Source organism: Rhipicephalus microplus, chromosome 4 (genome assembly GCF_043290135.1).
Source record: "Rhipicephalus microplus isolate Deutch F79 chromosome 4, USDA_Rmic, whole genome shotgun sequence".
In the NCBI taxonomy this organism is placed as follows: domain Eukaryota; kingdom Metazoa; phylum Arthropoda; class Arachnida; order Ixodida; family Ixodidae; genus Rhipicephalus; species Rhipicephalus microplus.
The window spans coordinates 4,260,991-4,276,471 of record NC_134703.1 but is presented as its reverse complement, the minus strand read 5'-3'; positions in this window follow the sequence as shown (position 1 = coordinate 4,276,471).

The following is a 15,481-nucleotide window of genomic DNA, read 5'->3' as shown; positions in this document are numbered from 1 at the left end:
GTGGCGAGTTATTTTGTGTTGAAAACAAAATAAATTTAGTTTTAAAAAGATAATTGGCACATTTGTATGTTTTACATCATCATAAAGAGCTGTAAAGGTTACTGTGAAAATCGAATTACGTTTCGGTACATTACTTTCTAACTTTTTGTGTCTGGAGTTTCTAGTGCGGGAATATTTGCGTCATTTTATCTCAGGTGCGTGAGGTAATGACATGGTTGTGTGCCAGTCGGTAGTGATCAAGTATCATACTGAAAATTGAGAAGACATGTCCTGGGCCCCGGTGTTAGGTCTCGGCGCAATGAAAGACTCTGGGCGAGCAAGTTGTGTCCCTTGTTTGTTTGTTTGTTTTTGTGCGTGTGTGCACTTGCGCACATGCGTGTGTGTCATCTGCTGAATTTTTACATATATATTGCTTTCATATGCTCTATTATAATATAAATGTGTCGTGAAAAACGGTAACTGGTGGCTTAATGAAAAAAACCGTTTAGCTCAATCAATCAAATAATCAAAGAATCTGAACCAACCACAATTGCGTCCTGTGGATTGGGTCGCACCCAATACTGCTTTTTAGAATGTTTTAAGGGGTTGTTTAATGAAGGTACGTTATTAAGAGTCTTCTGCAACCTTTCACTACTGCCAGTCCATTATGTCCCACTGTTTAGGCTTCGTAAGTGAAGAACCGTAGCTTTTTTTTTTCTAATAGTGTAGTATGGCTGCCTTTCCTATCTTTCTTGTCATCAGGGTCCATTTTTTATACAAGGCGTGACTATAATGAAACAGACCAATAAGTATGGCTCTTAGGGTAGATATTAGAAGGAAACACACTAATTGCCGTAACTTTATCTTTCAGTCCCACACCACATTCAATAAATGTCACAGGTATGGAGAAACACTGCACTGTACACTACCCATACATCTTGCTGAATTTAGTGGTATATATATAGTCCCAAGTTTTGTCGTTGGTAAGAAATGCATCAATGTTGCTCCGGTTAAGAAACAATAAACCATGCCATGTTCGTACGGGGGTGATTCTTCCTATAAGTCATTATTTACCACAACGCACCAGGTCTTATTTTCTCGCGTGTTGTTACCGTCCGCGGCAGAGCTCGATAATCTAATTAGCAAAAAAGAGGCGGCTGCAGGGCAAGTAAATGGGAGGCAAGAGTTGCCTAATTGGTGAGACGCGTGTTGTAGGCTTCTAGCCATTAACAAGATTCCTCAAGGCGTCGTGCTAGTGTCTGTATTGCCAGCTTGTAAGGGTAGAAGCTGCAATTAAGGAACGCGCCGTTCATCTCAGTCACATTCCCGAAGCTCTGTGCTCAAGCGTGATCGATGTTCGAGTGGAGTGGGGTAACTATTGGGAAGAACAACAGTTAAAGCTAGCGATTAAGCAGTATCTCATGCGTTAGAATGTATTACACCGAAGTCACCAGCTGTGAACAACGAACGAGCAAATAAGATATGTAATGATTTTATTGATTGGTTACTGGAAAAACGAGAAAAAATTCGTACACCATGTGGTGATCTGCTAAGTACATGCTGATTACGATATTGACAGGATGTGCTCCCTTTGAAGGCAACATTAAGATGACGATAAGCATTCCCGCTCGAGAAATGCTTCCTCTACCTTGCTAAACGTCAGCGTCTGATAATAAGTCTATATACCGCGCTAGTAAGCAGTGGTAGGTTTATTTACTATATCTTATTTCATATAGTATACTTTCCAAAGAAGACTTTATTTTTTTTTTGCGAAGTCGCAACTTTTGTACAAAAAAAGAGCAGAAAAGAACTGTAAGACGTCTGTCACCACTGCCTGCAATGTTTGCGGCAGTCCCGTGCAAACCGAGGCCCGTTCAACACAGCTCAGGATCTCCCTCCCTCCTCAAACATCGGGGTTCGGACAGATGCAATGCCACAGACAAGGCAAAAGGAGTATTCCGGACGCGGCGTGGGGGTACATCGGGAGTGGTTTGGTCTGTACTCACACAAACCACGCATGCCTGTCCACACACTTCACGTGGCGTTTGTTCTCCCTCAGTAACGCCTATAGCTGTCCACTAGGCCCACGTCGCAATGCCCGCGATGTACGCCGGACAGGCTTTGGCTCAAACTCGCGGCCATGGTTAGGGAAAGTGAAAGGGTGGTAAAAAGGTATTGGAAAACAAGGGGCCATAATCTCATTTGCAACGGGAAAAGCACAGAAGAAAGCGTGAGAATAGATAAGGGAGAGAGTAGGGGAATCCGAGAAGGGCTGCAGGGTGAGACAACGCGCCATTGAGGGAAAACCCGTCGGGGACAGGGACTTGACGCTATGTTTGTCCCGTGCCATGCGTTGACAAGACAGGCCGCAGTTTTCGCTCACGACATGAAGGGAAAGCAAATACGCTCTCCTCGCGTAGAAAGGCATTGTATGACAACGCAAAATTTGGGGCAAGTCTTTCTGAGCCCGCGCTCACATATGTGCCCACACTGTCCCTTTGTATAAGAAATGGTGCCACATAGAAGAAAAAGTGTTCTCACTATGAAGACGCGCAGCTCTTGCTGACGATTCTCGGCCCCAACCAGCTCTATTAGGCTCCAAAGTCTGCTAGACTCGGCCAGGGCTCCACATTGGTCTTGCCTAAATGTGTTGTCGAAAAGATGGTCCGTATGTCCAGTTAATGACCAAGAAACGGTAGAACAGTTAAGAAGTTGCAGTATAAAGTGGCTTGATGTTGGAGTAGTTTTACGCATATGTCAGCAGAATTTTTATTTTATCGCGCGTTTGTTACCTTCTTGACGGAGTTCAAAGTGGGGCAAATACAAAGTTTTTCAACTTTCTTGGAGTATTCGTGAAAAGTGAAGTGGTGAAATCCGGAAAAACTAGGTTTTCGTCAAAGATAGTGGTTAGGCCTGCGGATGGCGAGAATGCGCCACACTTTCTTGGCTGTCTACTTTCTACCGTGCCTATAGATATTTTCAAAGTACTTTCGTTAGCGCAAATATGCCATTGCATTTTGAGATGTTTTCATAGTAGTTGTGTAAAGTCCTTTATTTCTACATATGACATTTATATAATTGTATATGTGATCAATGTATATACTAAGTTAGGCACTTGGAGTTGCAGGCCATGTGGTGAGACAGGCGAACATCAGTATTTGTAGTGTGCTCACCAAACTGTCGTTTGCTATTATATTCCGTGTTCACAGACTTTCTGATATATTGTATCAGCTGATGTATCGCCATGTGCAAGTGTTTACTACTGGGGCTGCCTAGATAGTAAATAGGAAACTCGTATGCCAAGATCTAAATATATATTCAAAAGCAGTTGTAGGTCTACTGGTGGCAAATAAACTAACATTACAGTGTGTAGAGAGACTAGTTTCTCGGAGAGTGGCTATCATTCAAACGAGTGTGCTATATGAGGACTTTTCTATTTAGCCTGAATGTCAGCTGGCTTTCCATACACCTTTTGACTGCGTTTATCGCATTCTTCCTAGTTATCACCATCAATAAAAGAACTGTACGGAATGGCAATGATGTTGCTTTTAAGTGACAGTCTTTTTCGATTGATGCAATCACACCACCAACTTTTCATGCAGTCTAAGCGAATTTCTTTACCACCATGGTTTATTCATGATCTTTATTACCACGGAGGGATGTTAAATGTTAGCGCAGAATAACTAAATGGACAGATGCATGATCAGTCAAGCACAAATGTCAGAGCCCCTTCATCCTGCTTGCTGTTGCCAAAAAAAACGCTACAACACATGGTTTCTCATTACACATAGGCAAAAATCAGAAGCACGCAATCAAATATATAACGCATCCCAGTGTCGCGTGCATGTACCTGAATTATCAGACAGACAGACAGACAGACAGACAGACAGACAGACAGACAGACAGACAGACAGACAGACAGACAGACAGACAGACAGACAGACAGACAGACAGACGGACGGACGGACGGACGGACGGACGGGTACATGGATGGATTGGTAGATGAATAAAATATATCTGGAAGATTTGATGAGGGTTTTTCTTCTCTTTCTCTGATTTCTTTTGTATGTTTTCTACCGGTGTCACACGGGTACTTTCGATCGCGACCAGGGCTGATACGTATTAGGCTCCATTCGCGCGGGGTGTTGCTACGTGACCCCTTATAATTTTGATCAGGCCCCGTAGAAACCAAGAAAATTGCGATCAGTGCATCGCGATATGATTCCAAGATTTTCATTCAACAACCATGTGCGTCCAGTCTGACATGGATTGATTTGGACAGTGTAGCAGTGTTCATTGTTGACCACGATGAATAAATTCAATCTATATTGACGCTGATCGTGGTCAAAGTGCCCGTATGACACCGATATTACGTTGTCTTTCAAGGTTTAAAAGAATAGTTTGCGATAGTCCAATAAAACCGATTGGTAATATAGGTGGTGCTGCATACCTTGAGGTTTAGCTCGAAGAAACACGAGGGCGTAAACGTAGACACTGTGTTTTCAAGTCTTCTTTTATGTGCTTTTTAGCAAAAACATAAGATATAAGGTGGCTAGATGTGGCTTGTAGTGGTGCCTTCAGCCTACAAAAGCTTGTATGTACTTGTCGTGTCGGGCATTTCTAGGCCAACAAAATGACCAGAATCACCCAAAGACTGGTGCATAAGCATACGCAACGGTCGGAAGAATGGGGGCGAGCTTCAATATAAAAAAAAATTGGACAACTGATCAGGTTCTCTTCTCTGTACAACTTGGTTCACTTCTTTATCAGCAATGCTGCGGACCCTAGTTGAGTCTAACGGCCGACAACACTCTCAAGAGAATAGGAAAAATTGAGTTATCGCCAAGGTTTAGGCAAAGCCAGCAAGTTAGAGAAAATGGGCAGTATCGTAGCTCGGCTAGCGCATTGACATTTATTTAGAAGCCTTGAAAGAGATAAGAACTGAGGTTTTATTTCATAGAACTGATGTCTTATTGAATAAGTAAACACCCCCATATAAATTTTTAGTTACATAAATATGTAGCTAAGAGAAAAATAAGCTCAAGTGCATATGATCCTACTTATACAGAAAGTCGATTTTAAACGAAGCAATGACTTTATTTCACCCGTATTGCTGAAAGGAAATGCCGACACGAACTGAATACATTACTTCAAAGTAGGTTTTCTTTAAAAGAAAGAAGCCACAGCCGAATCCAAGAAAATTTTTAAAGTGCTAGCATTTGTTTCTTTTTTATGCAACGGCGATAAAGGTTTTCTTACACATTTCTTTTACCCATGTTTATTTTTTAATGGTATAGGTACGTAGCACTGGAAAAAGTACATCGATACAGGGAACATATCTGCTCTTACATACTGCCACTGTGAAACACTTTTATCTTGAACACTTAGTGCAATGGCTCCTTGGGTGTACAGTTAGCGAATATAAATGATTCCCAGGATAACCTTTTTCTATCATTCCAATGCTTTGAGGAGGCTCTAACAGAGAGCATGCCTATATTATGCAAATTATATACACTATGTCTATAGATATTCATCTACGTCGTTCCGGAAGACACGAGAATATCAAACCATGGCACAAATGTAAGAACAACAATACTATGCGGTGAATATATTTATAATCCTTTTGCTACTGTTGTCATCTTCGTGCATGGAGAAACTGAGCAGTAAAGTGTAAAACAGAAATTGATATCAGTCTTTTCCTGCGGAAATGTCAAAGAAGCAATATGATCCGGCTGAACGAGCTGCTGCACTTATTCTGATATGAGCTTCGCATGCCAAATAAACATCTCTAAAGGACGGCTCCGTTTGACATGCCGCTGAAGCGAAATGGACGGACATAACATTGTGAGATATTGTCCAAGAGTAATGACGAATGTTATGGCTTTGGAAAAAAAAAACGGTATAAAATACTTGGGTAGAATTCACAGCGTGTCTGTACGCTTCCACACTTGCTAGCTAAGCTGCTCGGTTTTACACTTGAATGACATGGCGTAATATTATAGTCATCTTTAGTAGTCCCTCTGAAGCTATGTAGTATCATGGTGACTCGCAAAGAACTGCAAAGAAACTTTATGTAGTTGCATTATTTTTCAAGTTTCTTAGAGTTTTAGCTTTCGCACCCTATGCCTTGCAATGGCTAAGGGGTTTATTTCATACTTTCATTGCGCTCATGATTATCATCTTTGGCAGCAGACCAAGGAAGCCGCGATCATGACGTCTTATCGGATGAAAGAGATGTGGTTGGAACACTGCAGAACAAAAAATCTATGGCTTCGACTGATTGGTATTCTTGACAATTTGTCGAAGGTCATTTTTAAGAGCTCTCAACCTTAGAGCCATATTTCTTATTTTCTACATTCGAGGATCAAAATAATGTTAGCTTCTTGCAGTCTATTAGGCCAGCATGCAAAAAATATTCACAAAGTAACTATTATTGGTGGCTCAATAATGTGGTCTCGTCAGTACGATTCGCGTGTCACCTTTGAAATGATCGACGGAATTAAATGCAGTGAAATATATAGCGTTAAAAAGGCAAGAACTTGGTATTACAATAAATAAGCCTCACTAGCTTCATGTTTCTACCCCAAATTTCTTATGGTTAGTTTTATTTTTCTTTTGTCAGTGTGAGAGCAGTTTTGTATGAAGCTCCTGCCCTAACATTAAAGAAAACAGCACAAGTTAGACGCTTCCGCATGATCTGCCATGGAATTCCTCAGCACTACAGTGCCGTAGTAATATACAGCAGCTTGAGAATAAACTGGGTATAAATTTGTAAGAGGGATATAGAGGTGACGCCGGTATTGCAGAACGAAGGCAACAGACCGGATAAGTCACTCAGCACTGGGTCCAAAAAGTTGAAATAATCTAAAAGTATAATTGAATTTCCTTTATCCGGCAGCAAACGCGCTTTTCGAACATGCCAGTTTTCTCGCCATGAACCCAGCGACTAGAGAACACCGCGAGCATGAGCTACAGTTCTTTCCTCTTATTGTAGGTTTGTTCGACCTTTCTTTGGCCTAGAAGATGTAAATTATTGTTATTTTGGAAGTTTCTAGTTTCGTCGTGGTGGATAATGTATGACCTTCCTTCTCACATATTTTTTCGTTCTAGTTTAGCAGGTTTGTGCGGACGTTTCTTTTTGTTCATATTCCCAGCTAAAGAATTCACATGGAAGATAACGCATGTGCACTTGGCCTGTTGATCACTCACATTGTCTCTAGACACTAACTCCCTGCCTCGAACAAAATCTTGGCTGCGCCCCTGAGGAACATTGTATAGATTGCAGCTCCACGCATTTACTAAGTTGTGTGGCTTGGCGTTTGATTCCCCCTACAAAGTGACTCTCGCTGCAGTGTGCATGCCTCTCTAACCCCAACATCTTTGCTAGGGATAGATTTGTGGTTGCTCTAAGTAGGAATACAAATCCATTTGATTTGCATACGTAACATTATTTCAGCGCAGGAAACATTGTATTTCAATTTTGATTCGAGAAGCAAACAGGCTTTCGCTATGCTATCGATTTCATGGTATTTTTGCATTTCATCCGTGAAAAAGTTTGCCGGAAACGTAGTCATAGTTTCACGCGGGAAAATGAGGTCGTCCTTTCTATTCAGGCCTTGCCTCGTGCCGAGCTTGTCGTAAACGATCGGTGACACATCTGGAGGTTGCCTCACCTCGTCACATTTTTCGCAAGTTTTTTTCCAGCACCTCTTTAAGCTCTGGTTATTGACGCACCAGGTGCCACATGCTCAGAGCCGTAAACTGATAGCGGGCTGTGCGTCTGCACGGTGCTTTTGATAACGAGATTTTTTGTGACTTTTCGGGTGCCATCAGTACCACATACAACACTCTGTATCCGTGTCGCCGACACATCTGTGCATGTCACGGGATTGCACGAGCTGGTGTACACTGAATGAGAGATGCGCAGGAACTGATATTGCCCAATTCTCACCAGCGAACCCAACGCTTCATTGTTCCCGCACACACGTGTACACAAATTATTCTTATTTCAAAAATATTTGGAAAAAATTTGACTGAACGTTTCAGAAAGCTACACTTTTGTAAGTTTGGAGAAAGCCTGTCTAATGAAGCCTCGAGAAATCTCACAATGTCGCATGCAAATTTCGTGGAGGGGAGTGCCAACGTAGCTTCTTAAGGCTGTTGCCTTAACAAGGTTCCTGTTCAAAGCCCCGCTGTTTCGGGACTTTGTTGGGCTTATACTATTCACTTTGCCATTTACTGCGAGACTTCTCGAAAAACAATGCTTCTTGAGCATTTTCGGAAGTCTGTTGTACTTTCAGACCTTTAGATTTATTTTCAACACACACATGTATAGAAACCAGTAACGAAGCTCACGTGATCTAATCTCAGCAGGGACGGCCTCATTTTCGTGCAGATAAAAAGGTAGAGGTCCGAATACTGTGAACTCTTGTACGCTTGTACAAACGTTGTTTGACGAACGATTCAGAATACTGAACTTTTAGAAAATCCCTGGTGGGTTTCATATGTATCAAAGACAATAGCCTTTTTTGGGGTACCTCGAGGCAAAGTGTTTGGTCTGTTTGTCTTTGTGTCTGCCTGTGCATTGGTCTGTTTTTCCGCCGTAACAATACCCTGCATGGCACCAAACGATACCCTAAACGGCCAACCCCATCCGCAGCGCCCACCAATATTGCTTAAGTTTCAGCGTTCATGATCGTGCAATTGTCAATTAAAAATTAATTATTGCGCATATCTGAGACACCATAATAACACGTCAATATTTTGTACGTGTGTCTTTACCCTAGAGAAGGGACACAAATAATTCTAAGGACCATAGCGTTTATCACGTGGTGCTTACAATGCAACGCGATGTTAAAAAAGGCAAGCCTTTCCAACGCTTTGCTAAAGCGACACGGTGGTGACATCTGCCCGTCGCTTTGCGTTGTACGCCTCCGAGACAGGCGCGCATCTTTTAGATGCAGAGCATCTAATACTCGAGGCTTGTAGTGCGGCGCCGTCCGCAAGCTTCCTCCTCCTCCTTCCACCATCTGTGCATCCCTTCCTCCTCTACACACCGCGCGCGCTTCACTCCTCCACCATCTGTGCACCCTTCCTCCTCTACACACCGCGTGCGCTTCTCCTCTTCACGAACATTCGCTAGGTGTATAATGTAGCGCGCATGCGCCGTCACGCTTCGAGAACATCGGCAGCTGACGCGCGCGCATGCGCCGTCGCGCTTCGAGAACATCGGCAGCTGACGCGCGCGCATGCGCCGTTGCGCTTCTCACCCTTGTCAAACATTCGACCGCTGACGCGCGCATGCACCGTCACCCACCATCTGTGCCGCGCGCACTTCTCCCCTTCGAGAACATTCTACAATTCTCCTGACTCTCCAGTGGACGCGCATGCGCCGTCGCGCTTCGAGAACATTCAACAGCTCACAGTGCATGCGCTGTCGCGCTGTATATATAGTCAAGGTCGGCGCTCGCTCGCTCAGTTGCCGCTCGTCGGTTAGTTTGTACGGCGCGTCGACGTCCAAGGTCGCGGTGAAATGAATGCCAACGAATCCACAAACACAATGATCGACGTCCCTTCGACCAGCGCCGCCCTTTCGCATACGTGTGTACGTGTTCACTCATTTAACACCCCCTCCTACAACCACGTTAACCAATTTAGCCATCGACCCAAGGAAGTCGCAATTTAACGCCCCATTTCACAACCACGTTAACCAATTTAGCCATCGACCCAAGTAAGTCGCACTTTAACACCCCGTTAACCAATTATATGCTCCGCATCCTCCTCAGTGTTCCCCCGAGGGAAGCTGCGGGCAATTTTTTTCCGTGGGTGCGCATGGCTTCCTTCATTTTCGAAGATGACTGCCAGATAGCACTCGGGTCTAACGTGCATCGATGCGCTCGTTCGCCTTCGCTGCACGGAGCGAGACTATCTAACACAGCGCTTCCAGAATACAATTAACCGGTTTTCTCGGGCAGAACATCAAATAAACGTTTTGTTCACTCTCTTCACATGCAAGACTATCGTCTTTCGACGACATTTGCAGTGAAACATGCAGATACGGGGCCAATTCATTATACAAAAATTTTCAACCAAACGTCTCGATCTCTTTGAGTGAATCAAATCTGCCGATCATGGCTCATTTTTTCGATCAACCTATTCGACTTTTTAGCTCTGCAGCACGTGCGCAGCCGCCCTGAAATCGTCCATATATCGGTGGCAATACAATATCGCTTGTGAAGGCAGCGCCACCGAGGCAAAGTAGCCATGCATGAGACGGAAACGAGCCATGAACGCTTCAGTAGCTGCGCAGAGCAATCATTTGACATTTTTTCCAGTGTTCGTCCGAAACCGAAACGAGATAAGTGCAAAGAATTAGTTGTAATCACCTAGGCAGGTCCAAATTTGTCTCTATCTGAGGGGTCTCAGGCAGGTGGCTCGCCGGCTTTTCACTAATGACTCATAACACACTAAGGACTCTCCTCATCCGATACTTTGTTAAATAGGTATGTTTATGACGAAACCATGCATGTCTAAATTTAAATATTTTTTCATGAGACACCCTCTGTGGTTACCATGTGTTAATAAATAATTAAAGAAAGACAATCCAGCAATTTGGTTTCCAGATTTTAGCAATTTCGGAGGTGGAGATCGGTATGGATAAAATGTTCCTATCCTGGCGTCAAATATCCAGAAATGATTTAAATGTAATATGTGTGGCAATGCTAGCTGAAATTGTTACAAAATACAGCTTCACACCCCATCCACCTCTCTTCTACCTCCTTAACTCTCGTGGTCCTTGCAGAAGTAAATTTTCGTGCATTTGGCCCGCTAGTTGTGGTGACTGTGTGACCTCTGCTCTAGCCGACGTTCTAGGATATTAGAAAGTTACCAGACCTTTTGTCACAGCAATAAGCTGTGCCCCAGGCAATACACAGAAACGTATACACTCTCTAGACAGCCTTATCTTTCCTTGCGCTTTGAAGATGCCCGTTCAAAAGAAAACTAGATAATTCTCTTCAAAATAAATTGTATTTCACACTTTTGGTTTTATTTCTGCTGAGTCCAACGCTGTTACGCATTCGAGTGAATATCGAGTTTAGTGAATTTAGTGAAGTGCGTGTGTCTGGAAATTTTAGACCCATGCACTGCAGCGTTTTCCATAAACACATCACGGTCTTGTGACGTGAAATCCCAACAGTCATTATGCACGCGAGTGACACCAGCTCCGCATCAATAAGTCTGCGTATATCTGCCACTATTGCCGGTGTACGACTGGCGGAGCTTTCATCAGCGCTATCCTAGACTTGCAAAAGTTACTAAATGTTAATTACTTTAGACAATAAAAACATCCTAGTACAGCCACAGTTTGGGATCCCGAGTCATTGTATTTTACGGAAGAAGGTTGTTCTTAAGTTAGAAACTACCACGTAGTCTTTCTTTCAGAGTTCGTATTTACCGCACATTGTGCACAGAGTCATAACTAAACTATGTAGAGCTATATTCCCATGCGTGTTAGCCTAGAAAATTAAAGAAAAGCTATTTTTTAGGAGAGAATTTTCACGGTCCGCTGCACTCACCGGGTGAGTAAGGACACAAGCGCGCTTGCGCATAAATAATGACCCCGTGTGCCTGAGCGGAGCAGCCGGTCGTCGTTGTCAGGGCACGCAGGGAAGCCTATTGAAGCGTAAATGACCTGCTTTCATAGTATCCGCTAATCGTACGTTTATTATAGCACTCTAGGGCACAAGCAGAAACTCTTTAAAAAGTTTAGTGTTTTACCTGAAACTTGTAGAGCCGATTATCACGTTCTTTAAGCCAACATAGATATTTTAAGCGTGATTTGCTTATGCGTTCCAGTGCATGTCTGCATGGCTGCCAATGTTTACCCATTTAACTATTTTAAATACTGGCAGCACTTCCGAAGCATTATTATGTCTCACCAACGTTTCTCATTGGCAAACTGAATATTGCTGAGAAAGCACTCAGATTGCTCCCTGCCTTACCCTTTTTTTTGTTGTTTTCTGCTAAGTGCTTTGGTCTGTAGAAGTATGCCTCGACTAGTTTAACAGTAAATGCTTCTGAAATTCGATCTCATTGCTTCGATCGGTGTATTTCCGTGGTTTAGTAACATAAAACATAAGGTCTCTAATAATCCCTAATTTCAATGTATTTGATACTGCTAGTGAAAACTGGAATGATTATTTTAAAATCACAATATGAGATGACGAATCGAAAGAGGTAGTGAGATAAGCAGAATGAGATGAGCAAGTTTTTCAGACAGGCCACTTATTTGCTAATTCTGCAGATACAAATATAACGCTTATTTGAAATTCATGCATCTTGCTCTTTATGAAGTCTAGCTGCCTTAATTTCGTGCCTCCCTGTCCTTTGGTGCTTTCTAAAGCTTTGCAACATATATAGATTTAAACGCATTGCCTGCACTCCAGTCATTCATTTCAAAATTTCGACGAATTATGTTTCAACACTACTTCACGAGAGTGTTATGCCATTTCTTACTTATGTGGTTTATGGCATGGAAAACCTATGTTCTGTCCGGAGGTTTTTTGTTTGCTCATTGTTCCAGAGCTTAGACACCTCGGTCAGTGTTTCATTAATCTACTTTATTTCTATACAGCAATGACGAATCTATAGAGAGTTCAAACATCTCTCTTGTTTAATATCTCCTGTCGAATAACGGAAATGCTGCATTAAGCTGGGGTAGCCGTAATGCATGAAGCAAACTTAATTTTTCGCCTTACTATATTGATAATAAATTCTTATGATCATGACAGTTGAGCACACAATACTGAACCTTTCGGTGAGTAATAAAAAAGCACTTTGCGCAATAATAACAAACACGTGTGCAAGAAAATGTGCAAATCAAATGTCTTTGCCAAAAAATGCTTCAACTAATACGTAGCATTGTACTGCAAATATTTACAGGGTTAACTAACTTCGGTGCCATTGACCCCATTTCACGTTCTGCATGTTCACATATCCCTGTTGAATAATGAAATACATAGTGGAGCCGTCATAAACCATTCCGTTCTTTGGTGTCTCTTTGAAGCAAAATTATTTCTTGTTACTTTGCCCTTCCCCTTCAGTATGCGTATAATACAGCACACTTGGGCTCAAAGTGAACTTCTTTAGCTTCCGCCCTCGTAAATTGCAAAGAAATGGTTGTTTTTTCCACGAAGACTGTTTTTATAAAAAAGAGTGAAAGTACGTTATGAGCAGTTTAATGTATGTGTGCGTGTCCATGTGTACGAGTAAATTTGACCAATGGTGAAGTTCATTGAAAACTTTTAGGGGCGAAGCTTTTTATAGCGGCGCCCGTTCGCCTCCCGTAGTATTTAACAAGTATAACATTTTGACCTCCAAGGTGGTGCCGGGGAGAGACTTCTTCTGTGCGTTGTTGAACAATAAAAAATAGTGCTCAATGTACATGTCAATGGCTGCTAATGGGGAATGAAAGACAGGAGCATTCGGCTTTTAGTTAACGCGCAGGCTGCGATCACCATTAGCAGCCATTGGCATGTACATTGAGCACTCTCTGACAAGAAAGGGTTGCTACGTTATACTCGCTGGGTGTGACCTCCTTAGCTTTAGAAAGGTTTAGCGAGCGTTGAGCCGCAGTGCCATGAATACAATGAACTTGTATATACCATGAATGAACTCGAGGTGGTTAAAAATGGAAAGTAGATACGAAGCGCAAGCCGTAAGAAAGTAAAAGCCGAATTCTCCGCCTCTCATTTCCCATTAGCAGCCATTGGCATGTACATTGAGCACTATCTGACTGAAAAAGTTTGCTACGTCATACTCGCTGGGCGTAACCTCCTTGGTTTTCGAAAGGTTTAGCGAGCGTTCGGCCGCAGTGCCATGAATACAGTGAACTAATATATACCATGAACTCGAGGTGGTTAAAGGTGGGAAGTGGACCCGAAGCGCAAGCCGTAAGAAAGTGTGCGTGTGCCACCTCTCGTTTAGTCTTTGGAATGTCCGCTGGATGGCGGTGCTTCTATATGGGGAATATATGATGAAAAGATGCGAGATGGTGGTACTTAGACTGTTGAATAAATGGACGAACGGACGCATAGACAGATGCATGGATGGACGCATGAACGGACGCAGGGGCGGCTGCATGGACGAACGCAGGGACGGACGCACGAACAGACGCACGCACGGACGGGCTGATGGACGCATGGACCGTCACACTGACGGACGCATGGACGGACGGAAGCAAGAACAAATGGACGGACGAATTCTTCACCCCACTCTCCATCATTCACTCCGTGGATATGCTGCCATTTTTTTGCATTGTATTTAGTTTTATGTTCAGCATAACAAACTGTTGAGACCACTTGTCGGCAAACTTAATGAGCGAGCCAGCACAGATGCTATTCATCACTGGTAATACTTTGAGCTGTTGTGCTCTGCAGGGGCCACAATGTATTTTTCTTCACATTTTTCGACCGTTTCGAAAGATTTAGTGGTGCAGAAAGGCTCCTAATAATTAATGAGTACGAGTGCCTACTGAATTGACCCTCTCCTTACCTCTTTCCGTTAGGGTGAATGGATCCTGCGAAAATTATGGTGTTCGTCAAAAGGCAACAACCATTCATTATGCACGCAGGCTGCAGGCGTAAAACCATTACATGCATTCCCAGCAAAGATAAAACTATGCTTATTCAGTTTCTGTTTAATTTTTTGTCTTTTCAAGTCCCCAGCGACGTCATAGCAGCTAGGCTGAACAAGGAGCAGAACGCGGCGAAATGGGCCTGTAGTAGAATATATAGAAACAACACACTGGCCTGCTTCATTTGAGAAAAACATCGTCGAATGGTAAAATTAACAAGTCTGTCACAAAGTAGCATATATGTTTTCGTTTTATTAATAATTTGCGTACTCGAGCTTCATATATATATATATATATATATATATATATATATATATATATATATATATATATATATATATATATTATTAAGATTTTCGAAATAGGGCACAGTGGAACGTTAATAACGATTGCTTTATCTGTACTTTGCAAAAAAAGAGAGAGAGATAACGCTTGAATCATATAGAGCTAATTACCCAGTAATATAAAAAAACATCTCAATACTTAAGAATGTAGTCGGTTTTCACGTGTGACAGCGCTCTATTGCAAAAAAAAAGAAAGAAAGATAGTTTCATCAGGGCTACGTGGCAACACAAAGATATGGTGATGAAAGTAGCCGATAGAGTTTCGCAGCGTCAACTACACTGGCCAAGGTCGACCACTTTCACGTAGCTCATCGAGAGGCATGCTGCGCGTGCCCGAGGAGCAGTGACGTCATATACGGCGCACACCTGACGCACCGGAGAAGGCCTCGAAGCCGCTGGGGTGACGGGCCACTAGTGGGCCAGCACTTTACTCGTGCGAGATCGCTCGCTAGTCCATCCATTCGTCCGTCCATCAGTCATTGCAATGTCCATCCATCCATCCATTCATCCCTCCATAGCTCAC